General features: G+C 43.7%; 1 protein-coding gene across 1 annotated transcript in view; it reads right to left on the reverse strand.

Moving 5' to 3' along the window:
• The window catches only part of LRP2BP (LRP2 binding protein), a 52,201-nt gene extending 41,680 nt beyond the window's left edge, over positions 1–10,521 (reverse strand). The window contains exons 1-3 of the mRNA XM_077279612.1: positions 10,363–10,521; positions 10,200–10,280; positions 9,630–9,712 (exon numbers count right to left, since the gene is read on the reverse strand). The gene's annotated coding sequence lies outside the window, so the exon portion shown is untranslated. The remainder of the gene's footprint in view (positions 1–9,629; positions 9,713–10,199; positions 10,281–10,362) is intronic.
• Positions 10,522–16,648: the final 6,127 nt, after the last annotated feature.

Here is a 16,648-nt window from a genome sequence, read left to right on the forward strand (position 1 = left end):
AATGTTTCTATGGAGCATCTTATGGGGCCATAATCAACCTTTATAAAGGATTGTATGGGGCAAATGTTTCTACACCATGTTCCAAATTATTATGCAAATGACATTTTTCTCGGATTTTCCTAAATGGTCGGTGCAAATGACAGTCTAATAAAAGTCATCACCCGTTAGAGTATACATCGAATTTTATTGAAGAAACCTCTCAATGATAACAGTATAATCTCCAAAATGAATAAAAACTCAAAATGCTCTGTTCCAAATTATTAGGCATTTGTGGAATTTGCAGCATTAGGAGGTCACATTCACTGAATAAAAAAAGCTATGTAACTCCAAAACATCCTAACAGGCCAAGTTACATGTTAACACAGGAACCCTTCTTTGATATCACCTTCACAATTCTTGCATCCATTGAACTTGTGAGTATTTGGAGAGTTTCTGCTTGTATTTCTTTGCATGAAGTCAGAATAGCCTCCCAGAGCTGCTGTTTTGATATGAACTGCCTTCCACCCTCATAGATCTTTTGCTTGATGATACTCCAAAGGTTCTCTATAGGGTTGAGGTCAGGGGAAGATGGTGGCCACACCATGAGTTTATCTCCTTCTATGCCCATAGCAGCCAATAACTCAGAGGTATTCTTTGCAGCATGAGATGGTGCATTGTCATGCATGAAGATGATTTTGCTCCTGAAGGCACGTTTCTGCTTTTTAAACCATGGAAGAAAGTTGTCAGTCAGAAACTCTATATACCGTACTTTGCAGAGGTCATTTTCACACCTTCAGGAACCGGCACCTTAAAGGGCCCTACCAGCTGTTTCCCCATGATTCCGGCCCAAAACATGACTCCTTCACCTCCTTGCTGACGTCGCAGCCTTGTTGGGACATGGTGGCCATCCACCAACCATCCATTACTCCATCCATCTGGACCATCCAGGGTTGCTCGACACTCATCAGTAAACAAGACTGTTTGAAAATTAGGCTTCATGTATGTCTGGGCCTACTGCAACCGTTTCTGCTTGTGAACACTGTTTAGGGGTGGCCGAATAGTAGGTTTATGCTTTCTCCGCTAGGATAGCAGCGAAACGTGCGTCGGGGGTGACGCTCAGTCCAGGGATCCTCATGTGGGTAAGATTGTGCTTGTGCTCTGGGAGGTGGATTTTCTAACGCCGCATGGCTTGTTACTCTTGCTGCTCCTCCGGGCACTCTCCATGTTAGTCTCCATTGTGGATCAGGTTCTTGTATTGGCACCTTTTCTAACTTCATAGTTGCACAGGCTTATATGTATTACTGCGGATATTGGGTGGTCATTGGGAACTGGGTCCACTTGGTAGGATTACATGGAGTTACCGCACATCTTCTCTTTGTACATTCCAATGGTTGGTTGTTAAAATGGGATATAATATGGATTCCTGGTACATTCATCTGGTGTCTTTTAAATGTGTGTTTTTAATTGTGTTTTTCAATAAAATTGTTACTTTTCTATATATACTCCCGTTGTCCTCCTCTTATATAGTTCCTATTGGGAGTTATACGCACAGGGGTGGGGACATTGTTCCTGACCACCTGTTTTACTATGAGTCTGGGTGTGGGTGAAATATATATATATATATATATATATATATATATATATATATATATATATATATATATATATATATATAGATCGATAGATATATTAAAAGATAGATAATAGATAAATAGATACGATAGATAGATACGATAGATATCTATCATATCTATCTATTGTATCCATCTATCGTATCTATCGATATATCTATCTATAAATATATCTATCGATATATAGATATATCGATAGATATATCGATAGATAGATAATAGATAATAGATAGATAATAGATAGATACGATAGATAGATAATAAACAGATGATTGATAGATACGATAGATAGATAGATAGATAGATAGATAGATAGATGGATAAGATAGATAGATACGATAGATGGATCACACAAGCGAGAAACTCGGAGGAGTCTCGCATCTTAATACCCGGCACTGCCGCTGGCACTCAGGTCCGGAGAGTGCAGCTGCATGTATTTCTATGCAGCTGCACGCTCCACTCCCGACTGCCGGCGCCAGTGTCGGGTATTAAGATGCGAGACTCGTCCGAGTTTCTCGCATGTGTGATCCCGGCCTTAAAGACACACACAAAATCTGCGTTAGGCCGGGGTCACACTCGCGAGAAACTCACACAAGTCTCTCGCTTCAATACCCGGCACTGCCACCGGCACTCGGGAGCGGAGCGTGCAGCTGCATGTATTTCTATGCAGCTGAACGCTCCGGTCCCGAGTGCCCGCGGCAGTGCCGGGTATTGACGCTGGCCTTAAACGCAATGTTTAATTTAAAAAAAAAAAATTTGAAGAAAAAATGGCGTGGGCTCCCGCGCAATTTTCTGCGCCAGAGAGGGAAAGCCAGCGCCTGGGGGACTGATGTTTGTAGCCTGGGAAGGGGTTAATACCCATGGAGCTTCCCAGGCTATGAATATCAGCCCGCAGCTGTCTGCGTAGCCTTTAATGGCTATAAAAATAGGGAGACCCCCCCAAAAAATGATGTGGGGTCACCCTATATTTTATAGCCAGAGAGGCTACGCAGACAGCGGGCTGATATTCATAGCCTAGAGAGGGGCCATGGATATTTCCCCCCCCCCCGATTACAAATACCAGTACGCAGCCGCCCCAGAAATGTCACATCTGTAAGATGCGCCAATTCCGGCACTTAGCCCCTCTCTTCCCACTCCCCTGTAGCGGTGGGATATGGGGTAATAAGGTGTTAATGTCACCTTGCTAATATAAGGTGACATTAAGCCCGGTTAATAATGGAGAGGCATCAATAAGACGCCTATCGATTACTAATCCTATTGTAGTGAAAGTGTAAAAAAATAAATAAAGACACAGCCAGAAAAAAGTATTTTATTATTCTTAATTTCACCATACTTGCCATACTTGAGCGCCTGCAAAAAAAGTAAAAATAATAAACCAACTGTATACTTACTTTCCGCCGTAGTCCAATTAATAACGAATGTCCCACGACGATCTCCCCTATAGAACAGTGACATCGGGTTATGTCACTGCTCTATAGGCCCTCCAGTGACACACTGACAGGAGACAATGGCTCCTGCAGTGTATCACTGAGGTTCCTTAGTTCAGAGTCTTACTTTATGGCTAAGCTGTGTGGGAATTTTCCCACACAGCAGTGCCACAAGTGAGACTAGGGACTATTTTCTCACAGGGGTGGAGGAATACATTGTGGGGAATACATTGTGGAAGGATACCTTCCATCATTGTATTCCTGGAGCCCCTGGAGAGCATTCACCTCAGCTGATGTGGCTGCTCTCCACGGGAGATTGTCGTGGGACACTCGTTTTAATTAGATATCTGCAGATCAGGGAGTATATTGTTTATTTTATTATTTGTTACAGGTGACAATGGCTTCGGGGATCAAGGTGACAAGGTGATGGTGAGTATGTACTCTATGTTTAATGTACTGTATGTCTATATGTATGTATTGTATGTACTGTACGTATGTACTGTATGTATGTTATGAATGCTGCATGTTCTGTATGTATGTACAGTATGTTGCATGTCTCATGTTGCATGTTGTATGTCGCATGTCGTATGTCGCATGGTGCATGTTGCATGTCGTAGGTCACATGTTACATGTTGTATGTCACATGTTGCATGTCACATGTACTGTATGTCGCATGTTGTATGGTGCATGTTTCATGTCGTATGTTGCATGTTGTATGTTGTATGGTGTATGTTGTGTGTTGTATGTGCACACAGTCTAGACGAGTCCGGCTCTGCTACATCTGGATGCCTGACATCCAGATGTAGCAGAGCCTGTAGATAACTCTCCAGCGATCACCTACACTACAGCGTTCTCACAATCACCTGATCAGCTGTTTGTGAGAACCAGACTAGTGACCGGAGATAACTCCCGGTCACGTGCATGGCAGTTCTCGCGATGATAAGTTATTGCAAGAACTGCAGTGGACGAGGGACTTCCGGCAGTGGGACAGGTGAGCCGGCAGACATGCGTAGTAAGCTGCGTTTATGCAGTTTCTACACATGTGACTAATCATTAGATGCGGTTTTACCGCATCTAATGGTAGTCTATGGTAAATTTACGGTGCGGCGACGGAGCATCGCCACTTTGTAAACAATCAGGCTGCGTTCTGAAAAGACGCGCCGCATATCCGTTTACGCGGGTCTGCCGCCTGCGTGTTTTACCGCATAGTGGAGACGGGTTTTCATGAACTCCCCTTCACTATGCTGTAACATCTGGACGCTGCGTGTTTGACGCTGCGGCTCTACGCAGCATCAAACACGCAGCGTTTCCTGAACGTGGAAACATACCCTTATATGGGGCGTATTTTGTATGAAGCATCTTATGGGGCCCATCATAAACTTTATGGAGCATTATACAGGGTGTATTTTGTATGGAACATCTCATGGGGCTCCTGATTCAAAAATGGATATTCAAAAACACTTAACCTACTGATGTCTCAATTAATGTAACTTTTATTGGTATGTATTTTTATTTTTGAAATTTACCGGTAGCTGCTGCATTTCCCACCCTAGGCTTATACTCGAGTCATTAAGGTTTCCCAGTTTTGTGTGGCAAAATTAGGGGTCTCGGCTTATACTCGGGTCAGCTTATACTCGAGTATATACGGTAATTAAGGTCTGAAACCTTGGTCAAAGTTGTCTGAGCACATAAAACTTTTGCTTTGGCCCATTTTCCTTTTTTGAAATTTTTTAAATGTAAAAAATTACAATGTCTTTTTTTTAGCCTAAAATTCAAAGGAAATGTGTCAGCCTTAATTTTAGCCCTTTTAGAGATCATTTCATCTTCAACTTGCTTTACTGTTCACAATAACAGTAATTTTGACCAGGGGAACCAAAACTCTTATATGTCACTGAAGCTTGTTTATGGGTCTTTCTGTCTTAAAATGAACCTTTCATGTGAAAAAAATGCTATTAACCTGCAGACAATGGCGAGTTGCTGTCGGTCAGTGCCAGGGAAGCAGTTACAGCTGCCGTTCCCTATACACTGAGCGGTGACTGAACCCACCCCGGCGCAACTCCTTTGACTGGAAGCCGAACACTGCAGGGAGGTAATTTTCTCCCGGCAGTGGGGGTCTAAGTGCAAGTGCCAGGCAAGTTCAGAACACTATTAACCTGCAAATTAAAGCTAAAAAAGTTTTTTTTTTAATGTGACAGGTTCCCTTTAAATGTTGTCTTAAGCATGGGAAATGCTGCTCAGTGGGGTCCAGATCTGGTGATTGACTTGGCCATTGCGGAATATTCCCCTTTTCTTTGCCTTAGAAAACTGCTGTGATGCTTTCGCAGTATATTTTAGGTCATTGTTCATCTGTACCGTGAAATGTCATCTAACCAACCTTGCTGCATTTCGTTGAATCTGAGCAGAAAGTGTCGCCCTGTACACGACAGAATCCATCCTGCCCAGTAGCATACCTACTACGGGCAGAGGGGGCTACCTGGAGCTACGCTACTGTAACTGTATCGGCGTGCCGATACAGCTGACCGCATTGATGAGATAGGGAGCATCACGCTCCCTCTCTCATCATCCCTGATGCAGACACTGACAGGGGTCACGATGACGTCACTACATGGTGCCCGCTGTCTGGATATGTGCGGACGCTCAGAGCAGTGGAGGAACCAGGAGGAAGAGAGGTGAGTATTTATTGTTTTTATGGGGTGCAGTATACTATAGAGTCTGCCTATGGTGGGTACATTATACTAAAGTCTTCCTATGGGGGGGTCATTATGCTGTAGAGTCTGGCTATGGGGGGCTGCATTATACTATAGAGTCTGCCTTATACTATAGAGTCTGCCTATGGGGCCTCCATTATACTATAGTTTGCCTATGGGGGATGCATTATTCTAGAGAGTATGCCTATGGGGAGTGCATTATACAATATAGAATGTGCCTATGGGGAATGCATTATACTATATAGAGTCTGCCTATGGGGAGTACATTATACTATAGAGTTTTCCTATGGGGAGCACATTATACTAAATAGAGTGTGCCCATGGGGAGTGCATTATACTATAGAGGCCTATGAGGAAATCATTATACTATATGGAGGCCTATGGGGAGTGCATTATACTATATTGAGGATTGAGGACTATCTGGTGCATTATACTATATGGAGGTTATCTAGGGGGCCATCATACAGTGCACAGATTACAGTGAAGGGGCCATCATACAGTGTTGGAGCCATTAAACATTTTGGGGGCTACTAAGCAGTCAGTATACTGTGTGGGTGGTAGTATACAGCGAGGGGTCATTATACTGTGTATAGGGGAGCTGTACAGGGGGAGACTTGGGACATTATTAAATGTAAAGTGGGCACTTATTGTTATAGGGGAACTCAGGTTACTGTGACTGTCAAAGGGGCACACAGAGGTCATTATTACTTTCTAGGTTTCTAGGGGGCAAAATGTGGGCACTGTTTTCTGGGGCACTTGCACATGACATTACTATATTCTAGAGGTTTGTTTTACCATCTAGAGGCACATTGTTCCACAGAGCAGGTGCACTTTGTGCAGGTTGGGAATAGATGGTGATGTGATGGGGCTCGAATATGAGAAGTGAAATGTGTCTTTGTTGTATTCTCTTCAGATGAGTTGTAGCTGGAAGAAGTTGTCATGTCGGTCTGGGCCAGATGGAAAAGACGAGAAAAGTGAACAATTCCATCAGAAAGAACGTCAGCGGTAAGTCATTATCTGTAACTGTGCTGTAAACTCTTATACAGTGTGTCCGGAAAGTATTCAGACCCCTTTAAATTTTTCACCCTTTGTTTCATTGCAACCATTTGTTAAATTAAAAAAAGTTCATTTTTTTCACATTAATGTACACTCTTACTCCATCTTGACTGAAAAACAGAACTATAGAAATTTTGCAAATTTATTAAAAAAGAAAAACTGAAATATGACATGGTCAAAAGTATTCAGACCCTTTGCTCAGACACTCATATTTAAGTCGCATGCTGTCCATTTCCTTGTGGTCCTCCTTGAGATGGTTCTACTCCTTCACTGGAGTCCAGCTGTGTTTAATTAAACTGATAGGACTTGATTTGGAAAGGCACACACCTGTCTATATAAGACAAAACCACTGAACAAAACTAGTGCCATAGTCCAAGGTGAATGCAAATACGAAAATTTATTATAAATATATAAGGTGACAAAGAACATGGTCATAAATGGGGAAACATGTGGCAACATATAACATGGGAGCTAGGAGCAGGGTGGTGTGCACTGCGCAATATACAAAATAGTACAAAACAGATCGCATCAAGCCAAATATGTACAAAAATCCATACTGGCAGTAGAAAGATAACAATTAGTCAAAGTTGAAAACATGCCATATGGAATGATAAAGTAAACATACCAGTGTACGCAGGACACCACACCGACTCAGACCCACCCCACCCTGGATAAGCTCATATGAACTCGAGCGTGGGAACTTTTTCCAGGCTAGAGTTCATATGAGGACATCCAGCAGAGGGCGCATCACCGCGACTCAAGGTAACTACAGGACATTCCCCTGCACTCCATTCATTCACAAAATTTTACAGACAGGAGCACAGCTGCATTAGCAGAGCTCCTGGGTGTAAAATGATTTAACCCCTTCAGATTAATTTACATCGTGGGACGTGACTGAACGACGGAAGGTATGGGATATTGTTGATTTTTTTATTTTTATTTTTTTTACAGAACGAGGGTCTTCAGGTGGATTAAGAGTATAATAAAATATTAAAACACCCTGTGTCTTTATTTCATTAAAATACTTTTTAATAATGTGTGTGTTTTATTCACCATTTTGTACTATTGAATTAATAATGGATAGGTGTCATAATTGACGCCTCTCCATTATTAATCTGGCTTAATGTCACCTTACAATAGCAAGGTGACATTAACCCTTCATTACCCCATATCCCACCGCTACAGGGGAGTGGGAAAAGAGTGGCCAAGTGCCAGAATAGGCGCATCTTCCAGATGTGTCTTTTCTGTGGTGGCTGGGGGCAGATGTTTGTAGCCAGGGGGCCAATAACCATGGTACCTCCCTAGGCTATTAATATCTGCCCTCAGTCACTGGCTTTACCACTCTGGTGGAGAAAATTGCGCGGGAGCCCACGCCAATTTTTTCCACGATTTAACCCTTTATTTTACAAGCTACAGCGCCCAAATTTTGCACATACACACTACTAACATTAGTAGTGTGGAATATGCAAAAAAAAAAAGGGATATGAGATGGTTTACTGTATGTAAACCATGTCTCATATCCTGTCGGGTTTGTGAAGGAGAAATGAAAAGCCGGCAATTGAATTACCGGCTTTTGTGCTATCTCGCACTGAATTAAATATAAATACAGTATATATATAGAGAGAGAGAGAGAGAGAGAGAGAGAGACTGTATATATGTTTTAACGAACATTTGAGCCCATAAATCCATTAGATGTCGGTTTTGTAAGCCTGCGAGAAAATATCACAGTACGGATGCCATACGGATTACATACGGAGAATGCCATGCGCAAAATACGCTGCCACACCCTGCGTACGGATGACATATGGACCACTATTTTGGGAACATTTCTGCATATTACAGCCGTAAAAAACGGACCGTATTTTCATATGCTGAGTGTGACGTTGGCCTATGTCTCAAGACAACAATGTCAGAATCATCAGGATCCGTTTAAGCGTTCCAGAGTTATAACCTCATAAAGGGACAGTGGTCAGAAATGTAAAAATTGGCCTGGTCATTAATGTGCAAACCACCATTGGGGGTTAAGGGGTTAGAAAGAGGCAGCTACATATTAAAGAGCTGTAATTCCTAAACCCTTACTCCAATTAGGATGTGTATACCTTCAAATTAATGCTGAGAGTCTGCACTGTTAGGGTATGTTTCCACGGTCAGGAAACGCTGCATGTTTGACGCTGCGTACAGCCGCAGCGTCAAACACGCAGCGTCCAGATGTTACAGCATACAGTAGTGGAGGGAATTTCCTGAAATCCCATCTCCACTATGCGGTAAAACACGCAGGAGGCAAACCTGCGTAACCGGATATGCGGCGCGTCTTTTCAGAACCCAGCATGTCTGTTTACAATGTGGCGACGCTCCGTCGCCGTACCATAAATTTACCATAGACTATCATTAGATGCGGTAAAACCACATCTAATGATTAGTCACATGCATAATAACTGCCTAAACGCAGCTTACAGAATATATAATCACTGCACTCGTACGATGAAGACACTTGATTCATGTGAATAACTTTATTGAAAACATGTTCAGGTGAAGCGATAAGTACAAAACGTTTCGGCCAACCCGTGGCCTTGATCACTAAATCGCTGAAACAAATAAAATAAAACATAGTAAATAACTATATACATAGTATAGACAAAGAAAATGATACATATTTACATATATACAATTCTGAACACATGTCATAACCGCATGCTGAAAAAATGACGGCCAAATAGTATCGTACCATCAATAAATATTAAAGGACAACAGACAACGGAAAACGAAAGGGTTCCAGAAAAGCACAATAGATTGATGTTAAAGAGGAGACGGTAAAGATTTAAGCATACCCTTAGGTAGAAGTTTCTTCCTTTCTCTAGGGAATGTGAATAGTGCTGCTAGGGTATCAGCCAAAAGGTAAAGGTAGGCAAACCTGCAGGGGGTAATAGGACAAAAAAAAAAAGAGTATCGTATAGCTATAATACTGGTGTTAGTGTGACATCAAGTAGGATAAGAAGTAGGAGACCCTGGGTACGGCGGGCATGTGGGTGTGTACACAGGTCAGAGGCTACATTATTGCACTGGTGAATACGCTTCCAAGGCTATAGGAATGTTTATCACCTTAATTTTATTGATGCCGTGGCTGCCGTAGTAGGAAGTCGGTAAGTATATGCACCAATAGCTGTAGGGGTAAGTATAGACACACTAGATGTTAGATATTATCTTCTATTGGCGACATCTCGGTGGTAGAGAAAATAAAATTAACTACCTGTGTGTTTGGGAAGCCTGTCAGAGCCAAAATCTGTTGCTTTTAAAATGATAGACCAGTAATCGGTGGAAGTCTGTACGACTGAAAAGATGTGGGGATATAAATACACCTTATATATTGTACGTGCAGCAGATCACAAGGGAAACACTACCTCTTAGTTTATGGAGCCAGCCAGAGCCAATGTGTGATACTGTTGAAACGTCAGACCAGTAGATTAAGGGACTCAGTGCAGCTAAAAGAGATAGATGGCGTAAAGGATGTGGCACAACAAGAGCCGTCATGCACTAATAACTTATCTGGTAGTGGTAGCTCACATCCGTCCTCAGATTTCCGTGTATGGAGTGGCAGGCACCAGCGTTGGTGATGAAGTGGGATGTGCAGACACCGGCCGTGTCAATGCATGTGGCAGCGCTGTATGTAGGTGTCCGGAGGGCGCTTATTTATGGTCCCAGGTGCTCCTATATCCGGAGCGAGTGCAGGGACGCCAGCGCGTGCGCAGTAGGAGTAACGGCCATTAGCGCATGCGCAGTGGAAGCGGATCTGAATCGGTCAGCCGAAAGATGGCTGGGCCTGCGCAATATGTGTAAGTCCAAACATGCCGAAGGCCGAGAGATCATTGGAGCCTGCGCTGTAGGAGCTGTCAGTGTGCACGTAATAGGAGGAAGGGGGCGGTAATATCGCCGCTACTGTTGGGAGAGCACCAAATGCTCAAGAACAGTAGATGCAAGGTGCCGGGGCCGAGTCTGCAAGCGTTTTTATAGTGCAGACTCTGGTGTCACTTGCGCTGTGTATATAAGGGAAACAAGATGATGTGACCCCAGTCCAGGGCTTGTGTACCCAGGGGCACTCTATTAAAGATGTGGATGGCTGATAACAGAGACATAGTGGAGAAGGATGGTGGAAAAAAGGTAGAAAAGCCTACAAATGTAAAGGATAACACATATTATACAGTACAAGAAAATACAGTTGCATGGTTATGTGCAGATACATGGTAGGAGTCCAAACAAATAATAAATAATAAATTGAGGAATAAATGAAATGAAAGGAATGAATGAAAAAATGAATGAAAATAAATAACTTGAAAAACAGGAAAAAGGAAAATAGGAAAAAATAATGTGGAAAAAATAAAAATTAAAATTAATGAAAAATAAAAGTAAAAGTAAAAATAAAAAATAAAAGATAAATAATAAAAATGAATAAAAATGAAAATAAAAATGAAAATAAAAATGAAAATAAAAATGTAAAATAATATAAATGGGGTACTGTTTTAAACAAAAGGCTCTGGGGTATACATCTTACCGTCTCGAGTGCGCAGAGGGATGTGTTGTGAATTCCGTTCTTGGGCTCCCTTTTGTGGTTATGAATGGTACTTTTGTGAGTTCTGGCCTTGGGCTCCCTCTGGTGGTTTCGAGTGGAACTGCTGCTCCTTGAGGTTCTGCAGCAGCTGCTTTCACTAATCGGCTCCACTGGCCTTGCTATTTAACTTGGCTCTGGTCTGTAGTCCATGCCAGCTGTCAATGTTCTCTGGGTTGGATTCAGATCTCTACTTGGATTTCTCTGATGGCCTGTCCATTTCAGCATAAGATAAGTTCTTGCTAGTTCTTTGGTTGTCCATTTGCTTTGGACCTTACTGCTCAGTTAAGTTATGTTTCTTTTGTCCAGCTTGTCATTATGAAATATTCAGGCTAGCTGGAAGCTCTGGGGAAGCAGATTTGCCCCTCCACACCGTGAGTCGGTGTGGAGATCATTTTTGTAAACTCTGCGTGGATTTTTAGTTTCTAATACTGACCGCACAGTATCCTTTTCTATTTTCTGTATCTAGATTAGAATTGGCCTCCTTTGCTAAAATCTGATTTCATTTCTGTGTATGTCATTTCCCTCTCTACTCACGGTTAATATTTATGGGGGGCTATCTTTCCTTTTGGGAATTTCTCTGAGGCGAGATAGTTTTCTGTTTCCATCTTTAGGGGTAGCTAGTTCTTAGGCTGTGACGAGGCGTCTAGGGAGTGACAGGAACGTCCCACGGCTATTTCTAGTGTTGGTGTTAGGATTAGGAACTGCGGTCAGTAAAGCTACCACCTCCCAGAGCTTGTCCCATGACTCATTTTACCCACCAGGTCATATCAGTGCTTCTCCGTAACCACCAGGTCATAACAGTACAGCTGGCCCACAATGTGTTGAATGCATCTCAAAAGAGGGAAAAGAAAGTTCTGAGCCATTTTTTTTCCCTTTGTAGCTTGTTTTGTCTTTTTTTCCCCCTTGATCTTTGGGTGGTTCCGGATTTTGGTGCTGATATGGAGGTTCAGGGTCTGTTCTTGCGTGTTGATCAGCTCGCTGCAAGGGTACAGAGTATCCAAGATTGTGTTGTTCAGACTCCGGTTCTGGAGCCTAGAATTCCTATTCCTGATTTGTTTTCTGGGGATAGATCTAAATTTCTGAACTTTAAAAATAACTGCAGATTGTTTTTTGCCTTGAGACCCCGTTCCTCTGGTGACCCCATTCAGCAGGTGAAGATTGTCATTTCTCTGCTGCGTGGAGACCCGCAGGACTGGGCATTCTCCCTAGAGCCAGGGAATCCTGCATTGCTCAATGTAGATGCATTTGTTCAAGCACTCGGACTGCTGTATGATGAACCTAATTCTGTGGATCAGGCAGAAAAAATCTTGCTGGCTCTGTGTCAGGGTCAGGAAGCAGCAGAAGTATACTGCCAGAAATTTAGAAAGTTGTCAGTGCTCACGAAATGGAATGAGGATGCCCTGGCAGCTATTTTCAGAAAGGGTCTTTCTGAAGCCCTTAAAGATGTTATGGTGGGGTTCCCCATACCTGCTGGTTTGAACGAATCAATGTCTCTGGCCATTCAGATTGATCGGCGCCTGCGCGAGCGTAAGGTTGTGCACCATATGGCGGTGTCCTCTGGGCTGAGTCCTGAGCCTATGCAGTGTGATAGGATTTTGACTAGAGCAGAACGGCAGGAATTCAGACATCAGAATGGGCTGTGTTTTTACTGTGGTGACTCTACTCATGCTATTTCTGATTGCCCGAAGCGTACTAAGAGGGTCGCTAGGTCTGTTACCATTAGTACTGTACAGCCTAAATTTCTCTTGTCTGTTACCCTGATTTGCTCATTGTCGTCCTTTTCTGTAATGGCATTTGTGGATTCTGGCGCTGCCCTGAACTTAATGGACTTAGAATTTGCCAAGCGCTGTGGTTTTTCCTTGGAGCCTTTGCAGAGTCCTATTCCCTTGAGGGGGATAGATGCTACGCCATTGGCCAATAATAAACCTCAGTACTGGACACAGTTGACCATGTGCATGGCTCCAGCACATCAGGAAAATATTCGTTTTTTGGTGTTGCATACTTTGCATGATGTAGTTGTGCTGGGTTTTCCATGGTTACAGCTACATAATCCGGTGCTGGATTGGAAATCTATGTCTGTGACTAGTTGGGGTTGCCAAGGGATGCATTGTGATATTCCTTTGATGTCGATTTCCTCTTCCCCCTCTTCTGAAGTTCCTGAGTTTTTGTCGGATTTCCAGGATGTATTTGATGAGCCCAAGTCCAGTTCCCTACCTCCTCATAGGGACTGTGATTGTGCTATTAACTTGATTCCTGGCTGTAAGTTCCCTAAGGGTCGACTCTTCAATCTGTCTGTGCCAGAGCATGCCACTATGCGGAGTTATGTAAAGGAGTCCTTAGAGAAGGGGCATATTCATCCGTCTTCGTCACCGTTGGGAGCGGGGTTCTTTTTTGTTGCCAAGAAGGATGGCTCCTTGAGGCCCTGTATAGATTATCGCCTTCTCAATAAGATCACGGTCAAATTCCAGTACCCTTTACCTTTACTTTCTGATTTGTTTGCTCGGATTAAGGGGGCTAGCTGGTTTACCAAGATCGACCTTCGAGGGGCGTATAATCTTGTTCGTATTAAACAGGGCGATGAATGGAAAACAGCATTTAATATGCCCGAAGGCCATTTTGAATATCTTGTGATGCCTTTCAGGCTCTCTAATGCTCCATCTGTGTTTCAGTCCTTTATGCATGATATTTTCTGGGATTATCTGGATAAGTTCATGATTGTATATTTGGATGATATTTTGTTTTTTTCCGATGATAGGGAGTCTCATGTGAAGCAGGTCAGGATGGTATTTCAGATCCTTCGTGCTAATGCATTGTTTGTGAAGGGGTCTAAGTGCCTTTTTGGAGTTCAGAAGGTTTCTTTTTTGGGTTTCATTTTTTCTCCCTCGGATATTGAAATGGACCCTGTTAAGGTCCAGGCCATTCATGATTGGACTCAACCCACATCTGTGAAGAGCCTTCAGAATTTTTTGGGCTTTGCTAATTTTTATCGCCGCTTCATTGCTAATTTTTCTAGTGTGGTTAAACCTTTGACCGATTTAACGAAGAAAGGTGCTGATGTGGTGAATTGGTCCTCTGCGGCTGTGGAGGCCTTTCAGGAGCTTAAACGTCGCTTTACTTCTGCCCCTGTACTGCGTCAGCCAGATGTTTCTCTCCCTTTTCAGGTTGAGGTTGACGCTTCTGAGATTGGGGCAGGGGCCGTTTTGTCTCAGAGAAGTTCTGATGGCTCTTTGATGAAACCTTGTGCTTTCTTCTCCAGAAAGTTTTCGCCTGCTGAGCGTAATTATGATGTCGGCAATCGGGAATTGTTGGCTATGAAGTGGGCATTTGAGGAGTGGCGACATTGGCTTGAGGGAGCTAAGCATCGCGTTGTGGTCTTGACCGACCATAAGAATCTGATTTACCTCGAGTCTGCCAAGCGGTTGAATCCTAGACAAGCTCGATGGTCTCTGTTTTTCTCCCGTTTTGATTTTGTGGTCTCGTATCTTCCGGGATCTAAGAATGTGAAGGCTGATGCCCTTTCTAGGAGTTTTTTGCCTGATTCTCCGGGAGTCCTTGAGCCGGCTTGTATTCTCAAGGAGGGGGTTATTCTTTCTGCCATCTCCCCTGATTTGCGGCGGGTGCTTCAGGAGTTTCAGGCTGATAAACCTGACCGCTGCCCAGTGGGGAAACTGTTTGTTCCTGATAGATGGACTAATAAGGTAATTTCTGAGATTCATTGTTCTGTATTGGCTGGTCATCCTGGGATTTTTGGTACCAGAGATTTGGTTGCCAGGTCCTTTTGGTGGCCTTCCTTGTCGCGGGATGTGCGTTCTTTTGTGCAGTCCTGTGGGACCTGTGCCCGGGCCAAGCCCTGCTGTTCCCGTGCTAGTGGGTTGCTTTTGCCTTTGCCGGTCCCTGGGAGGCCTTGGACGCATATTTCCATGGATTTTATTTCTGATCTTCCTGTTTCTCAGAAGATGTCTGTCATCTGGGTGGTTTGTGACCGGTTTTCTAAGATGGTCCATTTGGCACCTTTGCCTAAGTTGCCTTCCTCCTCTGATTTGGTTCCATTGTTCTTTCAGCATGTGGTTTGGTTGCATGGCATTCCGGAGAATATTGTGTCTGACAGAGGTTCCCAGTTCGTTTCTAGGTTTTGGCGGTCCTTTTGTGCTAGAATGGGCATTGATTTGTCTTTTTCGTCAGCATTTCATCCTCAGACAAATGGCCAAACGGAGCAAACCAATCAGACCTTGGAAACCTATTTGAGATGCTTTGTGTCTGCTGATCAGGATGATTGGGTGACCTTCTTGCCGTTGGCCGAGTTTGCCCTTAATAATCGGGCTAGTTCGGCTACTTTCGTTTCGCCTTTTTTTTGTAACTTCGGTTTTCATCCTCGTTTTTCTTCGGGGCAGGTTGAGCCTTCGGACTGTCCTGGTGTGGATTCTGTGGTGGACAGGTTGCAGCGGATTTGGACTCATGTGGTGGACAATTTGACGTTGTCTCAGGAAAAGGCTCAGCGTTTTGCTAACCGTCGTCGGTGCATTGGTCCCCGGCTTCTTGTTGGGGATTTGGTCTGGTTGTCTTCTCGTCATGTTCCTATGAAGGTTTCTTCCCCTAAGTTCAAGCCTCGCTTTATTGGTCCTTATAAGATTTCTGAAATTATCAATCCTGTGTCTTTTCGTTTGGCCCTTCCAGCTTCTTTTTCCATTCATAATGTGTTCCATAGATCTTTGTTGCGGAGATATGTGGTGCCCATGGTCCCCTCCGTTGACCCTCCTGCTCCGGTGTTGGTTGAGGGGGAGTTGGAGTATGTGGTGGAGAAGATTTTGGATTCTCGTCTTTCGAGGCGGAAGCTTCAGTATCTGGTTAAGTGGAAGGGTTACGGCCAGAAGGATAATTCTTGGGTTTTTGCCTCCGATGTCCATGCTGCCGATTTGGTTCGTGCTTTTCATTTGGCTCGTCCTGATCGGCCTGGGGGCTCTGGTGAGGGTTCGGTGACCCCTCCTCAAGGGGGGGGTACTGTTGTGAATTCCGTTCTTGGGCTCCCTCCTGTGGTTATGAATGGTACTTTTGTGAGTTCTGCCCTTGGGCTCCCTCTGGTGGTTTCGAGTGGAACTGCTGCTCCTTGAGGTTCTGCAGCAGCTGCTTTCACTAATCGGCTCCACTGACCTTGCTATTTAACTTGGCTCTGGTCTGTAGTCCATGCCAGCTGTCAATGTTCTCTGGGTTCGATTCAGATCTCTACTTGGATTTCTCTGATGGCCT

The sequence above is a fragment of the Ranitomeya variabilis genome, chromosome 1 (assembly GCF_051348905.1).
Source record: "Ranitomeya variabilis isolate aRanVar5 chromosome 1, aRanVar5.hap1, whole genome shotgun sequence".
Lineage (NCBI taxonomy): Eukaryota > Metazoa > Chordata > Amphibia > Anura > Dendrobatidae > Ranitomeya > Ranitomeya variabilis.